The sequence below is a fragment of the Mustelus asterias genome, chromosome 11 (genome assembly GCF_964213995.1).
Source record: "Mustelus asterias chromosome 11, sMusAst1.hap1.1, whole genome shotgun sequence".
In the NCBI taxonomy this organism is placed as follows: domain Eukaryota; kingdom Metazoa; phylum Chordata; class Chondrichthyes; order Carcharhiniformes; family Triakidae; genus Mustelus; species Mustelus asterias.
In genome coordinates, this window is record NC_135811.1 from 71,061,682 (window position 1) to 71,087,287 (window position 25,606).

Below are 25,606 nucleotides of genomic sequence, written 5' to 3' on the forward strand. Positions count from 1 at the left end.
GTTTCTACACATCATGACTTCTATGACCGAGCCAGTTCTGTATCCATCTTGCCAGCTCACCTCAGATCCCATGCGACTTCACCTTCTGTACCAGTCTGCCATGAGGGATCTTGTCAGAGGCTTTATTGAAGTCCATGTAGACACCATCCACTGCCCTACCCTCATCAGTCATCTTCGTCAATTCCTCAAAAAACTTGATCAAATTAGTGAGACACGACCTCCCCTTCACAAAACCATGTTGCCTCTCGCTAATATGTCCACTTATTTCCAAGCGGGAGTAAATCCTGTTTTGAAGAATCCTCTCCGATTAATTTTCCTATCACTGATATAAGGCTCACCGACCTGTTATTACCTGGATTATCCTTGCTACCCTTCTTAAACAAAGGAACAACATTGGCCATTCTCCAATCCTCTTGGACCTCTCCTGTAATGATGTGGAGATGCCGGCGTTGGACTGGGGTAAACACAGTAAGAAGTCTAACAACACCAGGTTAAAGTCCAACCTGTTGGACTTTAACCTGGTGTTGTTAGACTTCTTACTGTACCTCCCCTGTAGCCAGTGAGGATACAAAGATTTCTCTCAAGGCCGCAGCAATTTCCTCCCTTGCCACTCTCAGTATTCTGGGGTATACCCCATCAGACCCTGGGGACTTGTCTACCTTAATGTTTCTCAAGAATCCCAATACCTCCTCCTTTTTGACCTTAACATGACTCAAACTATCTCCACACCCTTTCCAGACTCAGCGTCCACCAAGTCCTTCTCTTTGGTGAATACTGACGCAAAGTACTCATGTAATATCTCGTATTTAGGAAAAGCAGACTTCTATTTCACTGACCTGAATCCTGGAAAAGCTGGCTGCAGCATTAAGGTTTTGCTCCCTCAGACTGGGCTTATCCAACAGAGGATCTTACGGTGGAATTCTCCCCAAAAAATTCTAAGCGCCAAATTTGTGTAAAAACTGGAGTAAATCCCACTGTTTTCTTCAGCAGGTTTTACAAAATGAATCTTCCACACTCTGTGCACTGCAGAGTGCCCGAGCGTGAATCAAGATAAAAATCCGGGAACGGGGCCTATTCCTGCCGGAGAGACTGGCAGCAAAGCGCTGAGTGGGCCATTGCGCACAGGTGATCTGTCAGAGTGGAGATCGGTTCATGTGCAGTGGCCCCGCACTGCCGGCCTCCCAATCGCTGGCCAGCCCCGTGACCCCTGCGTCGCTGCCCTCCGATCCCCCACGGCCCGATCGCTGGCCTCTCGGACGTGTCCGGGTCAGCCCTGACACCCCCCCAGCTCCTCACCCCCTCGGCCCGCCTCGATCTCGCCCCCCCCCCCCCCCCCCCCAATGGGCAGTCCCGAGCCCCCTCCCCCACCTTGATGGTCAATCCCAGTTGCTGGCCTCCCTTCCTCTGTCACTGACCCCAAGTTCAGTGTGACACCCCCACCGATTGCCTTCCCATTAGGGCCCACACCCCCTTTAGGCCCTGTCTCCTCTGGCCCCACCCCTTTGGCACTGCCCAATGCCCGGTGGGCAGTTCCAAAGTGCCCCCTGAGCATTGCCACTTTGTCCCTTGGGCATTGCCAGTGGGCCAGGCTGGCACTTCCAAGCTGACATTACCCAGGGGGCATCCCCCTTACTCCTGACCCTCTGGGGACCTCCATGGCCCCCCTTCACTCCAGCAGGCCTCCAGCTCCCCACGAGTGAGGAACTGCTGTAATCCCCGATGGAGTGAAACACTCCTGGTGCGGGGGGGGGGGGAGAAGGTAGCCGGCCCGGAGACCTCAGTGCCAGGCCTGTAAATGGGATATAAATGAGGATTAATATAATTTACCCAGCTCTGCGCCAATTTCCAGCATGGAACTGATGCCGCCGGAAATCCAGCGGCCGGAGGCACGTAGAGGCCATGGTGCCCAGCGGGTAGTCCGCTACACAGCCTCCACCGGTGTCTCCCGTCCTGTTGCACTGCTAGAGCAGCACAGCAGACTGGGAGAATCATCCCCCTAGTTTTTCTCCATCTACGTGAGTGCAGTGCCAGCAACACTCACTATCCGGACAAAGCACCTCATTCACCATCTATATTCACTCCCTCCACCATTGACACACAGTGGCAGCCGTGTGTACCATCTACAAGATGCACTGCAGCAACTCACCAAGGTTCCTTCAACAGCACGGTCCAAACCCACGCCCTCTACCACCTAAAGAGACAAAGGTAGCAGATACATGGGAACACTGCCACCTACTAGTTCCGCTCCAAACCACTCACCATCCTAACTTGGAATTTATCACCGTTCCTTCAGTCATTGGGTCAGAATCCTGGAATTCCCTCCCTAACAGCACTGTGGATGTTCCTACACCACATGGACTGCAGCGGTTCAAGAAGGCAGATCACCGCCACCCTCTGGATGGAAATTAGGAATGGGCAATAAATGCCAATGCTGCTCATATCCTGTGAATTAGTAACAAAACATCAAACATCTTAATTGGACCTCCCTGTACCTGAGAGGCCTTTGAGCTTTTCTAATCAGACACTCAGAAGGAGATAAACTTCGAGACATTTCAGCCTTTCCTTGTGACTGCCCTGGAAGACTCCCAGTTTTGGAAAGAAGCAAAGTGCTCCCAAAGCATTGTTCGGGAATGTGGAACAGAGCTGTGAGAAAGGGCATTGCCTGGCTAGGAGGGAGGTGACAGTGTGAGCCAGAAGGGACAGCTTGTTCCAATCCATAACCAGCCCAGCCTGTTTGAAAGGCTAAGGTTCCACACAACCCAGTATGACTCAGCTTTTCATAGGGGGGGGGATTTGGATGTAAAGTGGAGACAACAGGAATTAATAAAGCAGTGGCTTGCGTGTGGGATGTTTTTTTCACCCAACACTTGCTTGGAGACGAGGTCCCACACTGTCATTCAGCTGAATAACTCACAGCAGACAGGACATTAGTCATTGGCTGCCATTGCAAGTTCAGAGACAATGCAGTTTTATCACATGAAAGCCTGGCTTTATGTATACAGCAATGTCAGCGACTCCCAGTCTGAATCAACAGCCACAGACTGGCTGAAGGTGCCACTGGTCTGTAATCCCCAGTTTCAATCGCATTCCTAACTCGTGTATTCATTTGCAGAATAGTGCGGGGCACAGCAGAATCGCCTCTTTAAATCCTGCTATTTTCAGCACCTCGTACCTTCACACAGAATACAACCCACAACACACATGCTGAGTGGCTAATCCTGTTCACTGTCACTGGAACACAGTGAGGAGCGGAGAGGGAAAGCAATCGTTTGAATGGTCAATTACCCAAATGAATGTCCACTCTCCTTACATTCAACCAGTCACTTCCAATCTGTTCTGACTGAACACTCGGGTGGCACGGTGGCACAGTGGTTAGCACTGCTGCCCCACAGCGCCAGGGACCCGGGTTCAATTCAAGCCGCGGGTCACTGTCTGTGCGGAGTCTGCACGTTCTCCCCGTGTCTGCGTGGGTTTCCTCTGGGTGCTCCAGTTTTCTCCCACAGTCCAAAGATGTGTGGGTTTGGTCGATTGGCCACGCTAAATTGTCCCTTAGTGTCAGAGGGATTAGCAGGGTAAATATGTGGGGTTACGGGAATAGGACCTGGGTGGGATTGTGGTCGGTGCTGACTTGATGGGCCAAATGGCCTCCTTCGATGTAGGGATTCTATGAACTCCTGCTGTGTGATCATCAGAGCCTGGTTTGCACAAACCTTTTCAGGCAATGCTGTATTCCAGATTGCTGCCGACGCTGGTTAAATAGCTTCCACAATCCATGGACTATCACTTAAAGTGGGTGCCAGTGTAAATACGAGAGGGCAGCCAGGCAGTCCAAAGCAATGACTTGGATGGGGGAAAGAAAGGGGAGAAAGCAGAAGGGAAGTGAGTTAATCACTTAACTTGATCTTCAGTATTGAGATTCATGTCCAGTCCAGATCGCCGGAGTAATCGAATTCTCTCTCTGGATAAGTTTGTTCATCTCATTCCGGAAGATACAAAGAACAAACATCCTCAACATGACACTATTAACAATCTGAACCAATCATAGAGGGAGCTTTACTCTGTATCTAACCCCGTGCTGTACCTGTCCTGGGAGTGTTTGATGGGGACAGTGTAGAGGGAGCTTTACTCTGTATCTAACCCCGTGCTGTACCTGTCCTGGGAGTGTTTGATGGGGACAGTGTAGAGGGAGCTTTACTCTGTATCTAACCCCGTGCTGTCCCTGTCCTGGGAGTGTTTGATGGGGACAGTGTAGAGGGAGCTTTACTCTGTATCTAACCCCGTGCTGTCCCTGTCCCAGGAGTGTTTGATGGGGACAGTGTAGAGAGAGCTTTACTCTGCATCTAACCCCGTGCTGTACCTGTCCTGGGAATGTTTGATGGGGGACAGTGTAGAGGGAGCTTTACTCTGTATCTAACCCCGTGCTGTACCTGTCCCAGGAGTGTTTGAAGGGGACAGTGTAGAGAGAGCTTTACTCTGTATCTAACCTCGTGCTGTGCCTGTCCTGGGAGTGTTTGATGGGGACAGTGTAGAGGGAGCTTTACTCTGTATCTAACCCCGTGCTGTCCCTGTCCCAGGAGTGTTTGATGGGGACAGTGTAGAGGGAGCTTTACTCTGTATCTGACGCCGTGCTGTGCCTGTCCTGGGCGCGTGTGGACAGTGCTGAGTTTGGCTGGCAGTATTGATGAGACAACAATCACAGAAGGGGCTTTCATTCTGTCATTGTTGACTGGATTAAGCATAAAAGGAGATGGCCAGTATCGAACTCACTGCATCATCCAGTTCCCAGCTGGTACTGCAGCATATATTCCAGAACAAGGAATCCACAGATGGAACATTTCTGATTAGAACATAGAAAGTAGGAGTAGGATTAGGCTATTTGGCCCCTTTAGCCTGCTCCACCAATCAAAAGACATTGATCTTCTACCTCTAACCCACTTTCCTGTCTGCTTCTCATAACCCCCCGATTCCCAAATGATCAAAAATCTGTCTAATTTTGTCCTGAGTATATTCAAAGCTGGAGTATCCACAGCCCTCTGAGGTAGACAATCCCAGTCCTAAATGGTTGGCGCCTTACCTTGAGCTGTGCCTGGGTTTACCTGATTCAGTAAGAGTTTTAACAACACCAGGTTAAAGTCCAACAGGTTTATTTGATAGCAAATGCCAGTCCAACGCCGGCATCTCCACATCATGTTTACCTGATTCCCCAGCCAAGCGAAACGACCTTTCGGTGCCCATCATGTCAAAGCCCCTTCACAATGCCGCATGCTTCAACGGGATCACCTCATTCTTCTAAACTTCAGAGTTTATAGACTCTCATCATTGGACAACCCTCTCAGCCCAGAAACTAATCAAATGAAACTTTGCTGTACCAACGCCTGTGCAAGTATATAGTTCCTTAGATATGGAGACCAGAACTATGCAGTTTGCCAGATGTGGTCTCAGGGGAGACACAGTGGTTAGCACTGCTGCCTCACAGCGCTGAGGACCCGGGTTCGATTCCCAGCTTGGGTCACTGTCTGTGTGGAGTTTGCACATTCTCCCCGTGTCTGCATGGGTTTCCTCTGGGTGTCCGATTTCCTTCCACAGTCCAAAGTTGTGCGGGTTAGGTGGATTGGCCATGCTAAATTGCCCCTTAGTGTCAGGGGACTAGCTAGGGTAAATGCATGGGGTTATGGGAATAGGGCATGAGTGGATTGTGGTCGGTGCAGACTCGATGGGCTGAATGGCCTCCTTCTGCACTGTAGGATTCTATGATTCTAGTCTATGAATCTATGATGATAGTAAGACCTTCTTCTTCCGACACTCGTATCTCCTTTTCATAAAGGCCAACAAGATATTTGCTTTTCTAGTTGCTTGCTTACCTCCGTGCTAACTTTCTGGCTCCCTTGTACAAACACCCTGAACTTCAGCATTGAGAATTTTGTTTTTTAAAAGCTATTTAGCTTGCCTTACAACCAAATTTAATGAGCTCACACTTCCCCACATTCTCATTGTCCCCATTCCACTTGCCACCTTGTTGCCATTCACATAACCTCACTATATCCCTGTGCAGTTACTTTGGGCAGGATTTTCCGGCTGCGCTCGCCCCGAAAACGGCAAATCCTGCCCGAGGTCAGCGGATCTTTCTATGGTCCGCCCCTTTCCCACTACAAACTTAGGTGGGAATGTAAGCTCTCAGGAGGACACAAAGGGGTAAATTTTCCCATTCCTCCTGCCACCGGAATAGTAGCGGGTGAGGGGCGGACCATGGAAAGATTCACCCCTCGTCCGCTACTATTCCGGTCGCGGGCAGAACGGGATAATTTACCCCTTTGTGTCCTCCTGAGAGCTTACATTCCCACCTAATGTTGTATCATTAGCAAACATCAAAATATTACTCTTGCCCTCTTTATCAATATCATTACTGTAGGTTGTAAGTATCTGAGTTGCGAGCATTGATCCTTGCAGCACCCTACTAGTTACAACCAATTAGATAATTATCCGTCTTTCTATACTTTCTGCTTCCTGTTCATCATCCTCTATCTGTGCTGATATATTATCCCCAACTACATTAGTCTTTGTCTTGCATATTAACCTTCTGTGTGGCACCTTTTGAAATGTACATCTCTCTTACTCAAAGCAAAGTATCCTGAATGTTGAAAATCTGAAATAAACACAGAAAGTGTTGGAAATGCTCAGCAGGATGCTGCAGCAACTGTGTAGCAAGAAAGATATTTAACATTTTGAGTCAAATGTGACTCTTCAGAACTGAAGGAAAATAGAAATGTAATGAGCTTTATGTAACTGGCGACATGGTGGCACAGTGATTAGCATTGCTGCCTCACAGCGCCAGGGACTCAGGTTCGATTCCAGCCTCGGGTGATTGTGTGCAATTCTTCCCGTGTTTACGTGGGTTTCCTTTGGATGCTCCAGATTCCTCCCACAGTTGAAAGATGTGTATTTTCGGTGGATTAGCCATATAAAATGTGTGTGGTTTTGGGGTTAGGACAGGTGAGAGGGCCTGAGTAAGTTAAGCCATCAGAGTCAGTGCATACTCGATGGGCCGAATGGCCTCTCCTGCATTGTCGGCATTCTATGATTCTATAACTGAAGGGGGAGGGGAAGGGAGAACAAAAGGGAAGGTCTGGGATAGGGTAAGGATGGGAAACATTAAGTAACAATGATGTCATGGAACAAAAGGCAAAGTGAGTGGTAATAGTAACACTCCATTAACAAACTGTATCATTTATATTCTTTAAAAGAATGTGTCCATAATGGTAACAACATTTCAAGGGATATGGTATTGATTAAAAAAAGGTTCTATTGGAACAGCCTGGAGAACAAATTTAAACATTCCTACAACACCTTCAATGTAACATGCCTCAGTTACCTGTTATCAAATGGTAATTGTCAGGGAAGGGAAGCAGCTCAAAGGGCCGAATGGCCGACTCCTGCTCCTATTTTGTCTCTTTCTGTGAATGTGAGCCATGGAGGGAGAAATTAATGAGGAATAATCAAAGCCTGACTGAAAAGATGGGTTTTTGGAAGATTTGTCCTTCATTTTAGGCTGTCCAGGGGGGTTGAGGGTGACTTGTTCCCACTCTGGTTCAGTGCGTGCTGAGGGGAGCTGTAAATCCAATGCACAACCTGCAGAATCTGCCACATGCGGAGCTGTTGGTGTTTGGAGAGTTGTTTGGAGGTTTCCAACTTCCTCAACTTCATCTCCTCATGTTCCTGTTCAAATCTGTACCAGCTCCATTTTGGTCGCTCATAAGCCTCGGACTCCCATGAGCCAGTGAGGGTGTTTGATCTCTTCAGGGACGCTTTGAGGACATCCCTAAAGCCTTTCCCCTGTCTTCATGGAAGTCTCCTGCTGAGACAGAATTCCAAGTAGGGCGTTGGTTTGTGAGTCTAGCATAAGGCATACTCATCTCAGTCCTACATGATTGGCCCCATATCTTTAGACTGTGCCCTCATGTTCTAGATTCCCGACTCATCGAAACTACTTCTCAGCATCTGCTGGATTATTTACCGTATTAAACCCTGATAGAATCTTGCATGTTTCATTCCTCTAAACAACAACTGATATTTATATAGCACCTTTAACATAATAAAACATCCCAAAATACTTCATGGGAGCGTTATAAAACAAAATATGACAGCAAGCCACAGAAGGAGATATCAGACAGAATTTTACTGTCCCGCCTGGCACGGAATTGGAGCGGGTGAGGGGCGGGCAATGGAAATGTCTGTTGACCTCGGGCAGGATTTCCAGTCTCGGGATGAGTGAGGCCATTTAAATCTCACCCATTTGGTCAGATGACCAAAAGCTTGGTCAAAGAGGTTGGTTTTAAGCAGTGTTGTAAAGCAGGAGAGTGAGGTGAAGAGATGGAGAGGTGTAGGGAGGCAATTCCAGAGTTTGTGGCCCATGCAGCTGAAGGCACAGCCGGCAACGGTGGAGCGATTAATACCGGGAACTGACAAGAGGCCAGAATTAGAGAAACACCGGTGTCCTGGTGGGTTGTGGAGTGGGGGAGGTTACAGAGATAGGGAAGGACAGGCTCTGGAAGGAACTGAAAACAAGGATGTGAATTTTAAAATCAAAACAGTGTTTGATCAGGAGCTAGTATAGATTAGCGAGCCCAGGAGGGGATTGGGAAACAGCAATTGCCGTGAGTTAAGACATAAGCAGCGGAATTTTGGGTGACCTCAAGTTTAGGAGGCTAGAATTTGGGAGACCAGCAGGAATACTTAGGGATAATCAAGTCTAGAGGTAATGCAGGCATCGATGAGGGTTTGAGCAGCAAATGAGCTAAGACAGGGACAAAGCCCTGTGTATGGAAGTGGAATTTACTTAAATCCTATTTGCTCAGACGTTCATACAGGACAACATTCTCATTCCAGGAACCAATCAGGTAAATCTTCTCTGTGCCATCTCCGAATATATCTTCCATTACATGTGGAGACTGAAACTGTGTGCAGCATTCTAGGTGGGGCTTCACAAAACTCTGTAAAATTGGAGCAAAACTTCCTTTTCTTACTCACAAATCCCCTTCCAATTAAAACGAAAATGCCATCTGACTTCCTAACTGCTTGATATATCTGCATGTTAACATTCTGTGTACATTCTGGACACGTAGTGGACAGTGAAGAAAGTTATCTCCAATTGCAACGGGATCTTGATCAATTGGGCCAGTGGGCTGACGAATGGCAGATGGAGTTTAATTTAAACAAATGCGAGGTGATGCATTTTGGTAGATTGAACCAGGGCAGGACTTACTCAGTTAATGGTAGGGTGTTGGGGAGAGTTACAGAACAAAGAGATCTAGGGGTACAGGTTCATAGCTCCTTGAGAGTGGAGTCACAGGTGGACGGAGTGCTGAGGAAGGCATTCGGCATGCTTGATTTCATCAGTCAGAACATTGAAGACAGGAGTTGGAACATCTTGTTGAAGTTGTACAAGACATTGGTAGGGCCACACTTGGAATACTGTGTGCAATTCTGGTCACCCTATTATAGAAAGGACATTATTAAACTAGAGGGAGTGCAGAAAAGATTTACTCGGATGCTACCGGGACTTGATGGATTGAGTTACAAGGAGAGGCTGAATAGACTGGGACTTTTTTCTCTGGAGCGTAGGAGGCTGAGGGGTGACCTTATAGAGGTCTATAAAATAATGAGGGGCATAGACAAGATAGATAGTCAATATCTTTTCCCAAAGGTGGGGGAGTCTAAACTAGAGGGCATAGGTTTAAGGTGAGGGGAGAGGGATGCAAAAGTGTACAGAGGGGCAATTCTTTCACACGGAGGGTGGTGAGTGTCTGGAGCAGGCTGCCAGAGGTAGTAGTAGAGGCAGGTACAATTTTATCTTTTAAAAAGCATTTGGATAGTTACATGGGTGCGATGGATGTAGAGGGATGTGGGCCAAATGCGGGCAATTGGGATTAGTTTAGCGATTTTATTTAAAAAGGGCGGCATGGACAAGTTGGGCAGAGGGCCTGTTTCCATGCTGTAAACCTCTATGACTCTATTCTCTTGTACGAGTACACACAAGTTTCTGTGAACATCACCATTTACAAATTTCACACCTTTAAAAAATATTCTTTTCTATTCTTACAACTAAAGTGAATAATCTCACACTTCCCCAAATTATACTCCATTTGCTAACTTGTTTCCCACTCAGTTAACTTGTCTGAATCTCTTTGCAGCCTCTTTGTGTCCTCCTCACAGCTTATATTCTCTTGGTTTTGTACCATCGTCACACTTAGAAACATTACTCTCTGAATCTCCACCTAAGTCATTAATATAGATTGCAAATAGTCAAGGGCAAGCACTGATCCCTTGCGCATTCACTTGTCACAACCTGTCAACTTGAATATGCCCCATTTATCCCTACCCTCTGCTTCCTTTCCTTTCCATTAACCAATCCTCTATCCTTGTTAATATATTACTCCCAACTCCATGAGCCACTTTTTTTGCATAATAACATTTTGTTTGATACCTCCCTGAATGTCTTTTGGAAATCCAAGTCTACTACATCTATTGGTTCCCCATTATCTACCCTACTAGCTACATTCTGAAAAAACTCTAATAAATTTGTCAAACACCATTTCCCTTTTATACATCCATGCTGACTCTGATAATGCTATGATTTCTAAGTGCAATGCTATGACTTCCTTAATAATTGATTACAGCATTTCCCTGATGACTGTAATCAGGGCTAATTGGCCTGGAGTTCCCCTTTTCTCCCTCTCATAGAATCATAGAAACCCTACAGTGCAGAAAGAGGCCATTCAGCCCATTGAGTCTGCACCGACCACAATCCCACCCAGCCCTATCCCATATGCCGACATATTTACCCGCTAATCCCTCTAACTTACGCATCTCAGGACACTAAGGGCAATTCTTTTAGCATGGCCAATCGACCTAACCCACACATCTTTGGACTGTGGGAGGAAACCAGAGCACCCAGAAGAAACCCACGCAGACACGAGGAGAATGTGCAAACTCCACACAGACAGTGACCCAAGCCAGGAATCGAACCTGGGTCCCTGGAGCTGTGAGGCAGCAGTGCTAACCATTGTGCTACCGTGCCGTGCCGAACAGGTGCCAGATTGTGGCAACTAGGGGATTTGCACAGTAACTTAATTGCAGTGTTAATGTAAGCCCAGTTGCAACACTAATAAGAAACTTTATTTAAACTTTTACTCTCCTCATTAATTTAATCCCTTAAAAGCTCTTGCCAGCTGTTTTTATCTTTCCAGCTAGCTTCTTCTCATACTCTATTTTCCCTTTTCATCAGCTTTTTGGATACAATTTGCTGGTTTTTAAAACTCTCCCAATCCTTTAGCTTACTATCACTCTTGGCAACATTATTAGTTCTAGTTTTATTCCAATATTATGCTTAGATTCCCCAGTAAGCCATGAATGGATATTTCATGCTGAGGTTTTGGTACTTAATGAAATATACTATTGTTAAAAAATTTTAATTGATTCTTTACCTGTTTCTCGCTGTTTATTTTGTTGTGTTTAGCCTATTTACACTTCAAATGTAGCCTGTTCCCCCTCCCCACCTCTGTAGTTGACTTTGTTTAAGATTCTTGTTTGGGACTGGAGTGTGTCACTCTCAAACCTGATGTGAAACTTGATTGCAGAATGATCACTATTTCCAAGTGGATCTTTTATGATGAGATTATTAATTAACCCTGCCTCGTTGCACAATATTAGATCTAAAATAGCTTTATCCCTAGTTGATTTGACAATATATTGTTCCAGGAAGCTATTGCAAACTGTATTCTTCAAACTTATCTTCTCTGCCACCTTTATCCATTGTGTCTCAATGATGCTGATTAGATCTAAACTTTTTTTATTCTTTCATGGGATGTGGGCGTCACTGGCAAGGCCAGCATTTGTTGCCCATCTCTAATTGTCCTTATCTGTATTTGTGCTATAGTTCATCCATTTTTACTAATGCTTTCCTCAGTCAGATAACAAGCATTTAACTTTTCATCATTCTTTGTGATGTTATTCACTGACGTACTATTACTGTTAAACTCGCTGTCCCTTCCCATCCAATTGTGTCTTTACCCAAGTCATTACACCATGTTATGTCTTGTGGTTTCCTGAAGTTAAAAAAATCACATTTTTAGGCAAAAATACCAGAGATGTCATCAAATGTACATTTTCAGATCTCTGTGAGTTACAGAATGATAGATTGGTGCTTTGGTACACTAATTATAGCACAGTAGTGAATGATCTGGGACACTTGATGTACATGTGTACACACACGTGAACGGAAGTATTCCTAAATCAGTTTGGAATAATATAATAATGTAACAGGACATGTCAATAGTGTGATGCAATATTCTCCACTTGCCTGGACGAGTTCAGCTCCAACAACAGTCCAGAAATATGCAGGTTAAGTGGATTGGCCATGCTAAATTTCCCCTTGGTGTCCAAAGATATGTAAGTTAGCCATGGTAAATGCACAGGGTTTCAAGAATAGGACAAGGGAGGGTGGGTTGGGGTGGTATGCTCCTTCAGAGAATCAATGCAGACTCGATGGGCTGAGTGACCTCTTTTTGCACTGCAGGAATTCTATGGTTCTAACACTAAAGAAGCTCAACACTATTCAGGACAAAGCAGCCCACGCACCACCTTAAATACTCACTCCACCACTGATGCACAGTGGCAGCTGTATGTACCATTGACAAAATACACAGCAGTAATTTTCCAAGGCTCCTTTTTTTTATATACTTTTCCAATTCAATCAAATCAAATCCAATTCAGAGTCTCAACAAGTTGAGACATTTCCGATCCAGGCTGACAAGACAGGGCGGGCGACTAAACCACCCTGTCCTGGGCCCGATCTACATGAGCCAAGCTGATTGGAGAAGGGGGAGGATCCTCCTCCAAGACTTGAGCTCATTTGCATCTTAGCCAAAAGGCCGAGATGCCGCTTTAAAAAATTGCTTCATATGAAACATATGAAGCCTCAGCGTAACCTAATGACCTCAACCAAGTGCAGATCCGATACTACACTTGATCTTAGCCAAAAGGCCGAGAAGCGACAGCGCCATTTCGATCCGTGACCTCTATCACAAGAGCAACAGACGCATGGGAACACCTGAACCTGCAACCTCCCCTTCAAGCCGCACACCTATACCACCCTTGGAAATGTATCGGCCGTTCCTTCACTGTCGCCAGGTCAAAAACCTGGAATTCCCTCCCTAACAGCACTGTGGTTGTACCTACACCACATAGGCTGCAGCGTTTAAAGCGGGCAGCTCGCCACCATCTTTTCAAAGGGCAATTAGAGATGGGCAATAAATGCAGATCTAGCCAGAGGGACCCACATCCCATGAATGAATAAAACAAAGTCCTCAACACTGAAGCCAAGATATTATCAGGGCCCATCACCTTTCAAGAGCTCACATGGAATGAATCAAATTTGTTGAAGATGAATATTAAGTAGGTAATATAGTTATAACGAATTTGCATTTAGCTCAAATCGGGGGGTGGGGGTGCGGGGGTGGTGGGGGGGCAGGGTAGGTTGGGAGGGGACATGCTCTATAGTATCCATCCATTTAGGTTATGAATGTTTTTCTGATGGTGAATAATACATGAAACATAATATAATGATTCCTTCTTATCAAAAAGCTCAATAGTAAACATTCCAGATTTGTATTCAGAATCTTTCTCTACATAGAACAGTATATCCTCCCAAAGCTTTCCCATTTAATAATCATCACTTTATTTACTGGTGATTTGGGAACTCTGAAATGAGCAGAAACAGCTGGCTATCAGCAAGGATACACTATTGGATGGTTAGACAAAGCCAAGTCAAGTTGCAAAGTCTATAATCCCATTTGGGGAATACAAATAACAAGTTGTATTTGCTAAATGAACAGCTCTGAATGGATTAAACTGCATCTTCTTCATCTCCTAAAATGTTCACATTAACATTATTTTGATGCTTTATACCCTGAAAATTGGCACCTTCAGTAAATTCAGACTCACGCGGAGAGGGATGTGCTTTGCAAATAATAGGGAAGGAACCGACACCTGACCATCCTGGTGGGAAACCCGTGCAGTCAGAACCCTTTTACACAATGAACCATTCTGCTGCCAAGTTCTGGAATGCTTGGTGACTGGCTGGCCTCAGAGACTGAACAACGAAGGGAATCATTTTAATTTCTGCTGATTATATACAGCGAGTGGCCTTCTGAATTTGATTTATGGGGAGTATTGACAGGCAGAGAGATCTGGGCATACATGTCCACCACTCACTGAAAGTGGCAACGCAGGTGGATAAGGTACTCAAGAAGGCATACAGCACGCTTGTCTTCATCGGTCGGGGCATTGAATTTAAAGATTGGCGGGTCATGCTGCAGCTGTACAGAACCTTAGTTAGGCCTCATTTAGAATATTGTGTACAATTCTGGTCACCACACTACCAGAAGGATATGGATGCTTTGGAGAGGGTACAGAAGAGGTTTACCAGGATGTTGCCTGGTCTGGAGGGTATTAGCTATGAGGAGTGGTTGGATAAACTTGGTTTGTTCTCACTGGAACGACAGAGGTTGAGGGGTGACCTGATAGAAGTCTACAAGATTATGAGTGGCATGGACAGATGCTCTTTCCTAGGGTAGAAAAGTAAAGTATTAGGGGGACATAGGTTTAAGGTGCGTGGGGAAAAGTTTAGAGGAGATGTGCGAGGCAGGTTTTTTTACACAGAGGGTGGTGAATGTCTGGAACGTGCTGCCCGGGGAGGTGGTGGGAGCGGGTACGATAGCGGCATTTAAGGAAAATCTAGACAAGTACATGAATAGGATGGGAATGGAAGGATACGATCTCTAAGCGCATATGGTTTTAGTTTAGGCAGACATCATGATTGGCGCAGGCTTGGAAGGCCGAAGGGCCTTTTCCTGTGCTGTACTGTTCTTTGTTCTTTGTTCTGAAGCCTATAGCAGATGGCCAATCCTATATAACCTATTCTACAAATCGCCAAAAGTTAAAATGATCTCCTAGGGCTATTGTGCAAGGATTTCATCCATAAATAAAGTGACCAGGGCTATTGAAAAAAGGAGCCCAAAAGCTGATCTAATAGACAGAGGTATATAAGATAATAAATGATATTGAAAGGGTAAATCCATATTTACTACAATTGAATAAATAAGAGTAGGACAAGGGGAAAAAGTTTTAAACATTCATAAGTAATATTCGGACTGGTGTCACAATGTTCCTGTTCAACTCAAAACTGGGCATCCATGAGGCGCAGTGGGCCATCAACAGCAGTGGAATTGTACTCCAGCACAATCTGTAACCCCATGGCCCGGCATATCCCCCACTCAACCATTACTATCAAGCCAGGACATCAACCCTGGTTCAATGGAGAGTGCAGGAGGGCATGCCAGGAGCAGCACCAGGCATCCCTAAAAATAGAGTGTCAACCTGGTGAAGCTACAACGCAGCACTTGCATGTTAAACAGAGTCAGCAGCAAGTGATAGACAGAGCTAAGCGTTCAAACATCCAATGGATTAGATCTAAACTCTGCAGGAGGAGGCTCCACAGATATCCCTAACCTCAATGATGGAGGAGCCCAGCACATCAGTGCAAAAGATAAGGCTGAAGTATTCGCAGCAATCTTCAGCCAGAAGTGCTGAGTGGATGATCCATCTTGTCCTCCTCTGGAGATCCCCAGCACCTCAGATGCCAGTCTTCAGCCACTTCATTTCATTCCATGTGATATCAAGAAACGGCTGAAGGCACTGGATATTACGAACGCAATAGGGCTTGACAATATTCTGGCAATAGCACTGAAGACTTGTCCTCCTGCACCTCTAGTCAAACTGTCCAAGTGTAGCTACAACACTGGCATCTGCCCGGCAACATGGAAAATTGTCCAGGCATGTCCTGTACACAAAAAGCAGTAAGAAGTTTAACAACACCAGGTTAAAGTCCAACAGGTTTATTTGGTAGCAAAAGTGGCTTTTGCTACCAAATAAACCTGTTGGACTTTAACCTGGTGTTGTTAAACTTCTTACTGTGTTTACCCCAGTCCAACGCCGGCATCTCCACACAAAAAGCAGGACAGATCCAACCCGGCCAATTACCGCCCAATCAGTCTACTCTCGATCATCAGTAAAGTGATGGAAGGGGTCATCAACAATGCTATCAAGTGACACTTAATCAGCAATAACTCGCTTACAGACACTCAGTTTGTGTTCTGCCAGGGTCACTCAGCTCCTGACTTCATTGCAACCTTGGTTCAAACATGGACAAAAGAGCTGAATTGCAAAGATGAAGGGAGAATGACTGCCCTTGATATTAAATCAGGATTTGACCGAGTGTGGCATTGAGGAGTAAAAGCTGGAAGAATACAGGCCCAGTTTCCTCAATTTCTCCTCATTTGACAATCCTATCGCAGGGATTTGTCTGGTTGCACTCCCTCCATGGCAAGAATATCCTTCCTTAGATAAGAAAACAAAAATAATACAATCGACTCCAGCTGTGGTCTCCCTAAGACTCCATACAATTGCAGTAAGACATCTTTACTCCTGTACTCAAATCCCCTTGTGATAAAGGCCAACTTACCATTTGCCTTCCTAAATGCTTGCTGCACCTGCATGCTAGCTTTCAGTGGCTCATGAACAAGGACACCCAGGTCCCTTTGAACATCAACACTCCCCAACCTCCCACCATTTAAGAAATATTCTGCCTTTCTGTTTTTCCTGCCAAAGTGAATTTTGCCTCACGATTGTCCACATGAAATACCCTCTGCCATGTTTGTTCTGTTGACATGTTTGCTTATAGTGGAGTCATTATTTACCAAAATGAAAAGATCTTTCCAAGTTGTTGTGAATGTCTGGAACGCGCTGCCCGGGGAGGTGGTGGGAGCAGGTACGATAGCGGCATTTAAGGGGTAACTGGACAAATACACGAATAGGATGGGAATGGAAGGATACGGATAAGTGCATACGGTTTTAGTTTAGGTGGGCATCATGATTAGTTCTTTGTTCTTTGACATCACAGAGTTTTAGAACTATAAGCCAAACCTCAGTCACAGCTTATCGTCATACACTGCAGTAACATCCAGAATATGGCATTCCCTCAATAATAATTCACCTTTCTGTAACATACTTAACATGGCAAAACATTCCAAACATCTCCATAGACGTGCTACTGGGCAGAATGTGACACGTAACTCAAACAGAAATGTTAGGATAAGTGATCAAGAGTTTGACCCAAAGGTAGGTGTTCAGAATTGCTTTATAGGAGAACCAAGGTCAGAAGCACAGGGGCCAATTTCACCATCCCGCCCACCACGGGAGTCAGAGCGGGTGAGGAGCAGAGCATGGAAAGGTCCGTTGACCTCAGACAGGATGAGTTTAGGGTTTCAAATTTTTTAAACTAATTCCTACGTTGACAAGAATAATTGAAAGTATCCATTGTTACCCAGTAATTACACAACCCAGCCACTGAGTGGAGCCATATTATCTAAACCAGAGGTTCCCAAACCACAGATAAAGTTTAAATTTTAAGTTTGTTTGTTTATTATTGTCACATGTAACACTGCAATGAAGTTACTGTGAAAATCCCCCAGTGTACACCCTTCCAGACTCCTCCACCAGGAAGCAGGCTTGTAGCTTTAATATTTTAACCCCTTTAATGCCCAAACATTGTTCATGATATATAAACCCGCCACACATGTACACTTTAATCAGTGACTGAATAATCATTGGGCAGGATTGGACCGGAAATTCCTCCCCGAGGTCAACGGAGATTTCCATTGCCGGACCCTCGCCCGTTCCGATTCTGGGTGGGCAAGGTGGTAGAGTTCCGGCCATAGAATCACTACAGTGCAGATGGAGGCCATTCAGCCCATTGAGTCTGCACCGACATCTCCAAAAGAACATCTTACCCAGGCTTACCCTTCCCCTGCCCATCTGCCTGCCCATGGGATTATGTCCATAATCCCATGCGTTTACCATGGGTAATCCATAATCCACCTAACCTGCACATCTTTGAACTGTGGGAGGAAACCCATGCAGACACAGGGAGAATGTGCAAACTCCACACAGACAGTGACCTGAGGCCGGAATTGAACCTGGGTCCCTGGCGCTGTGAGGTAGCAGTGCTAACCACTGTGCCCTTGCCATCAATGGAAGGATGAAATAACTTGTTCAACACAGGCATATGAGGTTTATGCGGGATAGATGTTGATTTGGGTCATAAGTTGTTTTCTACATAATGGCTCCACTATTCACCTCAACTCCTCTCTGCAAGTCCACAAGTCACTTCAAAGAACAATTCAGAAATGTCAACAATAATATATTCCATTAAAAAACAAAATCTCAGTGAAAAAGATCAAATCATAGCGGATAATGAAGTTGAGGGTAGTGTTAGACTAAAGGAAGAGTCTCATAATGTTGCAAAGAATAGCAGCAAGTCTGAGGATTGGGATTGGTTTAGAAACCAGCAAAGAGTCAATAAAAGGGGAAAAGAAAGAACACGAGAGTAAACTAGCCCAGTAATATAAAAACAGATTGTAAGAGCTTTAATAAGAACATAAAAAGGAGGAGAGTAGCTAAAGTAAATGCTGGTTCCCTTGGAGGCAGCTACATGAATGAAGAATGGTGAAATGGAAGGCACATTAAACAGATATTTTGTATGCGTCTTCAGAGTAGAAAACACAAATTACGTCCTAGAAATAGATAGTAACTAAAAGGATAAAAAGAGTGAGGAACTTCATGGGTGGAATAATATGGGGGCATGCTGACCCCTGGAAACCATGTTAGCTAGGAGCTGGAAAATTCCAGCCCCACAGCCATAAAACTCTGCTTAACAAGGACCAAGTGGGACCTGTGCCCCTCATTGGGGCAGAAGTTCAGCCCTCTAGAGATGCCACAATCGGATTGGCTGGCAGCTTCCTAAGTCCCAGTAGTTCCAGGAGGTCCTCAGTGGCTGCTGTTGGGACTGCTGGTGAAGATAGGACCCCGAGGCTTTGGATCCCTGGAGCAGTTAAGTCTGGGGTCTTGGGCCAGGAGGCTTTGGGAAGGGTAGTGAGAGGGGCTGGGGGTGGTGGGGTGAGTTTAAGGGAGGAAGTCGGAGGGGGAGGGGGTTCAGTCTAACGGGGAAACTGCCCACAATCAGCAAAGGGGGTGAACGCCCTGAGGGGCGATCACCCCCATCCTCCCCACCCATGAGACATTTCAGTTTAGAACTCAGGCTTCCTGCTCCTATCCTGCTGCCTATGTCAACCCGGCAGCGAATGATTAGGGTCAATAGGCCTGAGAACAAGCCTAATTAATCCTGAATCTTTCATTTCAATATGCAGGTGGGCTGCCAGTGTCGGCAGGCGTGCAACCTCCCCCCCCCCCGCCCTCCCCTCACCCCCCCCCCCCCCCCCCCCCCCCACCACCCTCCCTCGTATTATGCTGTGAGCTATGGGGTGAGAGGGAAAGTGGTGGGGTGAGAGCCCACCTGATTTTATTGCCCCCCCACAGGAAACATATCCTCCTGGAAGACCTAAAACTCAGCCCAATATCATTAATATCAGCAGAGAAAAGACATTTGAGAAACTTAAGGAGTTAAAATCTGAGAAATACCCAGAACCTGATGGTTTATATCCAAGAGGGGTCATATTTGGAACTAATAGTGTGGATAAAGGGGAACCAGTGGAGGTAGGATGCTTGGATTTCCAAAAGACATTCGGGGAGGTGTCAAACAAAATGTTAATTTGCAAAGAAAGGGCATGTGGAGTTGGTAGTAATTGCAAGGGGATTGGTGAATAAGAATAAGGAAGTTTTGCTCCAATATTACAGGGCTTTGCAAAGCCTCACCTACATCGCTGCACACAGTCTCCGCATTTACAGCAGTGGGGGGGAATTCTCCGGCTATTCATGCCGGCGGGGTTCTCCGGTCCAGCTCCCACAGGTTTCCCGGCAGTCTGGGGTGACATCAATGGGAGATCCCATTGACGGCAGTGGGAGCAGAGAATCCAGCCAGCAGTAAATAGCACACCACCTCCTGCCACCGAGAGACATGTAGCTGGGAGGCCGGAGAATTCCCTCCAGGATATATTTGCCTTGGAGATGGTACAGACAAGGAATGAGAATGTTGTCCTATATGAGATTCTGAGCAAATAGGGTTTAAGTAAATTCCACCTCCATACATCACGGGACTTTGCCTCTGTCTTAGCTCATTTGCTGCTCAAAGACTCAGGCACGCCTGCATTACCTCTGGACTTGATTATCCCAAAGCTTTCCTGGCTGGTCTGCCAAATTCTAGCCTCCATAAACTTGAGGTCACCCAAAATTCCGCTGCTTATGTCTTAACTCACAGCAATTCCTGTTTCCCAATCCCCCTCCCGCCCCCACCCCGGGCTCACTAATCTATATTGGCTCCTGGTCAAACAATGCCTTGATTTTAAAATTCACATCCTTGTATTCAGTTCCCTCCAGAGCCTGTCCTTCCCAATCTCTGTAACCTACTCCACTCCACAACCCAAGATCTGGAACTGAAGCTGTGCGGGTTCAGCGGCCCGTCAGGCTTCTGTCGCTCCAAGCTTTGTGGACATTTGAAAGTAGCTCTTCAGGTTATTGTCTGTAAATATCTTGAACTCTTTGTCAATCAGATACTCTCTGAACTTCTGGGAAAGAGAACAACTGGGAGTTCAAGCTTCATCCTGGAATAATTCCTCATATTCTCCCATTTGGCTTAAGATTCTGACTGGCATAAGCCATAACTATTCTGCCCATGACCCTCTCTCAGCATTGCTTCTATAGCGTGGGTTTCCTGTATGAAAGAGCGTGGGAATTCCTGATGGCCTGAGCAGATGATGAGATAAACTTTTGCTTGAGAGTAATAAAGGGCACTCCACATATTGGGCCCAATTCTCTGCAATACTGTGTGCCATTGTACCTCGTGCATCCCTCCCTACCCAAAGCCCAAACCGCTCCCTCAGCATTCTCTTCTTTCTTTAGCAAGTCGAGGAGCAGGCTGGCCAATTGATCAGGACCTTCTGCAAGCTTCTTATAGTAGCTAGCGTGACCAAGGAACCCATGCAGTTCTCTCTCAGTTTTGGCCGGGGCCACTGTCGTACTGCTTGGATCTTTTCTTTTCGGGCATGGTGCCTTCCCTTGTGACTAAGTGCCCAAAGTGCCATACTTCTACCTGGAAAAGTTGGCACTTCCCTGGTTTGACTTTCAGGTTAAACATTGCTAAGCGGTCTAGGACAGTATCTAATCATTCAAAGGTTTCCTCAAATATAGAGCAGAAGGTGAGTACGTTGTCTAGATAATAAGGACTGTCCGGAGATTAAGGTTGCCAAAAGCCTTATCTTTGTAAGTTGTTGCTCACACTGTTCGCCATACTTGTCTTCCAGTGCTACCACGTACCGTCCTCCTCCAGTGAGTTGTTTAATTGTCCACCACCATTCTCGACCAGATGTGGAAGGACTGCAGAGTTTAGATCTGATTTATTGGTTGTGGGATTGCTTAGCTCTGTCTATCACTTGCTGTTTTTGCCACTTGGCATGCAAGTAGTCCTGTTTGGTGGCTTCACCAGGTTGACACCTCATTTTTAGGTATGCCTGGTGCTGCTCCTGGCATGCCCTCCTGCACTCTCCATTGAACCAGGGTTGATCCCCTGGCTTGATGGTAATGGTTGAGTGGGGGATATGCCGGGCCATGAGGTTGCAGATTGTGCTGGAGTACAATTCCACTGCTGTTGATGGCCCACAGCGCCTCATGGATATCCAGTCTTGAGTTGCTATTTCAGTTCGATGTCTGTCTCATTTAGCACGGTGATAGTGCCACACAACATGATGGAGCTTATTCTCAATGTGAAGGCAGGACTTCATCTCCACAAGGACTGTGCAGTATCACTCTTACCGATACTGTCATGGACAGATGCATCTGCAGCCGGCAGATTGGTAAGGATGAGGTCAAGTTTGTTTGTCCTCTTGTTGGTTCCTTTACCACCTGCTGCAGACCCAGTCTAGCAGTTATATCCTTTAGGACCCGACCAGCCGGATCAGTAGTGCTGCTGCCGAGCCACTCTTGGTGCTGGACATGGAAATTCCCCCACCCAGAGTACATTTCACGCCCATATCATCCTCAGTGCTTCCTCCAAGTGTTGTTCAATATGGAGTACGACCACACCTCGAAAGTGTACAGGAGTCCGCAGCAAGAGCCCAAGGCGCTGCTCCACAAATATCCCCATTCTCAATGATGGAGGAGACCAGCACATCAGAGCAAAAGATAAGGCTGAAGTATTCGCAGCAATCTTCAGCCAGAAGTGCTGAGTGGATGATCCATCTCAGCCTCTTCCAGTGGTCCCCAGCATCTCAGATGCCAGTCTCCAACCAATTTGACTTACCGACGTGATATCAAGAAACAGTTGGAGGCACTGCATACCGCAAAGGTAATGGGCCCTGATAACATTCCAGCAATAGAACTGAAGACTTGTGCTCCAGAACTTGCCACTGCCCTAGCCAAGCTCTTCCAGTACAGTTACAACACTGACATCTACCCAACAATGTGGAAAATTGCCCAGATATGTCCTGTAAACAAAAAGCAGGACAAATCCAACCCAGCCAATTACCACCCAATCAGTCTACTCTCGATCATCAGTAAAGTGATGGAAGGGGTCATCGACAGTGCTATCAAGCAGCACCTGCTCAGCAATAACCTGCTCAGTGACGCCCAGTTTGAGTTTCGCCAGGGTCACTCAGCTCCTGACCTCATTACAGCCTTGGTTCAAACATGGACGAAAGAGCTGAATTCCAGAGGTGAGGTGAGACAGACAGCCCTTGACATCAAGGCCGCATTCGACCAGGTGTGGCATCAAGGAGTCCTGGTGAAACTGGAATCAGTGGGTATTGTGGAATTCGCTTTCGGAAGTCGGATCAAAAACTGATGAGACACAGGTTTCTCCGCAAACCTTCTTTATTGCATCGGAGGAGAGATCGCTCGACCTTGCGCATCAAGCATGGGTTCGTGAGTCTCTGTCTGGCTTACAAAACAGTTTCAGTTGTACACGACTGAGATACATCCACATACTTCTGTTAGCCAATAAGGGCATAGCTGTATTGTTACATTTTGATTCGATTACTTTCAAGAACAAAAAGCGATAGCCACGTAAAGACATGGCTATTAAAGTTTCTGATTAGATTATAATATCAGAGGGCAAACTCTCCGCTGGTTGGAGTCACACTTGGCACATAGGAAGATGGTTGTGGTTGTGGAGGGTCAGTCATCTCAGCTCCACAATATCTCTGCAAGAGTCCCTCAGGCTGGTATACAAGGCCCAACAATCTTCAGCTGCTTCATCAATGACCTTCCCTCCATCATAAGGTCAGAAGTGGGGATGTTCGCCGATGATTGCACAATGTTCAGCACCATTCGCGACTCCTCAGATACTGAAGCAGCCCATGTTCAAATGCAACAAGGTCTGGGCAACATCCAGGCTTGGGCTGACAAGTGGCAAGTAACATTCGCAGCACACAAATGCCAGGCAATGACCATCACCAATAAGAGACACTCTAACCACCACCCCTTGACATTCAATGGTGTAACCATCATTGAGTCCCCCACTGTCAACATCCTTGGGGTTACCATTGACCAGAAACTCAACTGGACTCACCACATCAACACAGTGGCTACAAAAGCAGGTCAGAGGCTAGGAATACTGTGGCGAACAACTCACCTCCTGACTCCCCAAAGCCTATCTACCATTTACAAGGCACAAGTTGCCTGGATGGGTGCAGCTCCAACAACATTCAAGAAGCTTGACACCATCCAGGACAAAGCAGCCGCTTAATGGGCACCACATCTACAAACATTCAATCCCTCCACCACCGACGCTCAGTAGCAGCAGTGTGTACTATCTACAAAACACACTGCAGCAATTCACCAAAGATCCTTAGACAGCACCTACCAAATCACGGCCACTTCCATCTAGAAGGAGATGGGTGCAGATACATGGGAACGCCACCACCTGCAAGTTCCCCTCCAAGGAACCCACCATCCTGACTTGGGAATATATCGCCATTCCTTCGCAGTCACCATTCTCATAAATCTTTCTTGTACTCTCTAATACCTTCATAGCTTTCAGAAAGTGTTTCATCTTTCAGATGTTCAGAACGAGCCACAATACTCTGGTTGAGGCTGAATCAGTGTTTAAACAAGTTTATCGTCGCTTCCTTGTTTTCATACTCTGTGCCCCTATTGGTAAAGCCCAGGATACAGTAAGCTGTAATAACTGTGCTCTCAACCTGTCCCATCGCCTTTAATGATTTGTGCACATATACAGCCCGGTCCTTCTACCCCCACACCCACTTTAGGATTGCATCTTTCAGTTTATATTGCCTCTTCTCATTCTGCCTACCAAAATAAATCACTTCACTCTTCTCTGTTTTAATTTCATTCCTGTCTCTGTCCTCTTGAAGACACAGAGTCATAGAGTCATAGAGGTTTACAGCATGGAAACAGGCCCTTTGGCCCAACTTGTCCATGGCGCCCTTTTTTTTGAAAACCCCTAAGCTAATACCAATTGCCCACATTTGGCCCATATCTCTCTATACCCATCGTACCCATGTAACTACCTAAATGCTTTTTAAAAGACAAAATTGTACCCTTCTCTACTACTACCTCTGGCAGCTTGTTCCAGACACTCACCACCCTCTGTGTGAAAGAATTGCCCCTCTGATCACTTTTGTATCACTCTCCTCTCACCTTAAACCTATGCCCTCTAGTTTTAGACTCCCCTACCTTTGGGAAAAGATAATGACTAATTATCTGATCTCTGCCCCTCATTATTTTACAGACCTCTATAAGATCACCTCTCAGCCTCCTACACTCCAGAGAAAAAGGTCCCAGTCTATTCAACCTCTCTTTATAACTCAATCCCTCAAGTCCTGGTAGCATCCTAGTAAACCTTTCCTGCACTCTTTCTAGTTTAATAATATCCTTTCTATAATAGGGTGACCAGAATTGCACACAGTATTCCAAGTGTGGCCTTACCAATGTCTTGTACAACTTCAACAAGACATTCCAACTCCTGTATTCAATGTTCTGACTGGTGAAACCAAGCATGCTGAATGCCTTCTTCACCACTTTGTCCACCTGTGACTCCACTTTCAAGGAGCTATGAACATGTACCCCTAGATCTCTTTGTTCTGTAACTCTCCCCAACGCCCTACCATTAACTGAGTAAGGCCTGCCCTGCTTCAATCTAGTCTATCACTATCATAGAACATAGAACATAGAAAATATACAGCACAAACAGGCCCTTCGGCCCACAAGTTGTGCCGGTCATGTCCCTACCTACCTAGGCTTATATATAGGCTTACCTATAACCCTCAATCCTATTAAGTCCCATGTACTCATCCAGAAGTCTCTTAAAAGACCCTGTCGAGTTTGCCTCCACCACCACTGACGGCAGCCGATTCCACTCACCCACCACCCTCTGAGTGAAAAACTTACCCCTGACATCTCCTCTGTACCTACTCCCCAGCACCTTAAACCTGTAGCAGCCATTTCAACCCTGGGAAAACACCTCCGAGAATCCACCCGATCTATACCTCTCAACATCTTGTACACCTCTATCAGGTCACTTCTC

At 46.1% G+C, this 25,606-nt stretch overlaps 1 pseudogene; it reads right to left on the minus strand.

Annotated features, from left to right (window-relative positions):
* Positions 1 to 12,845: 12,845 nt before the first annotated feature.
* Positions 12,846 to 13,050, minus strand: LOC144501067 (U2 spliceosomal RNA; annotated as a pseudogene).
* Positions 13,051 to 25,606: the final 12,556 nt, after the last annotated feature.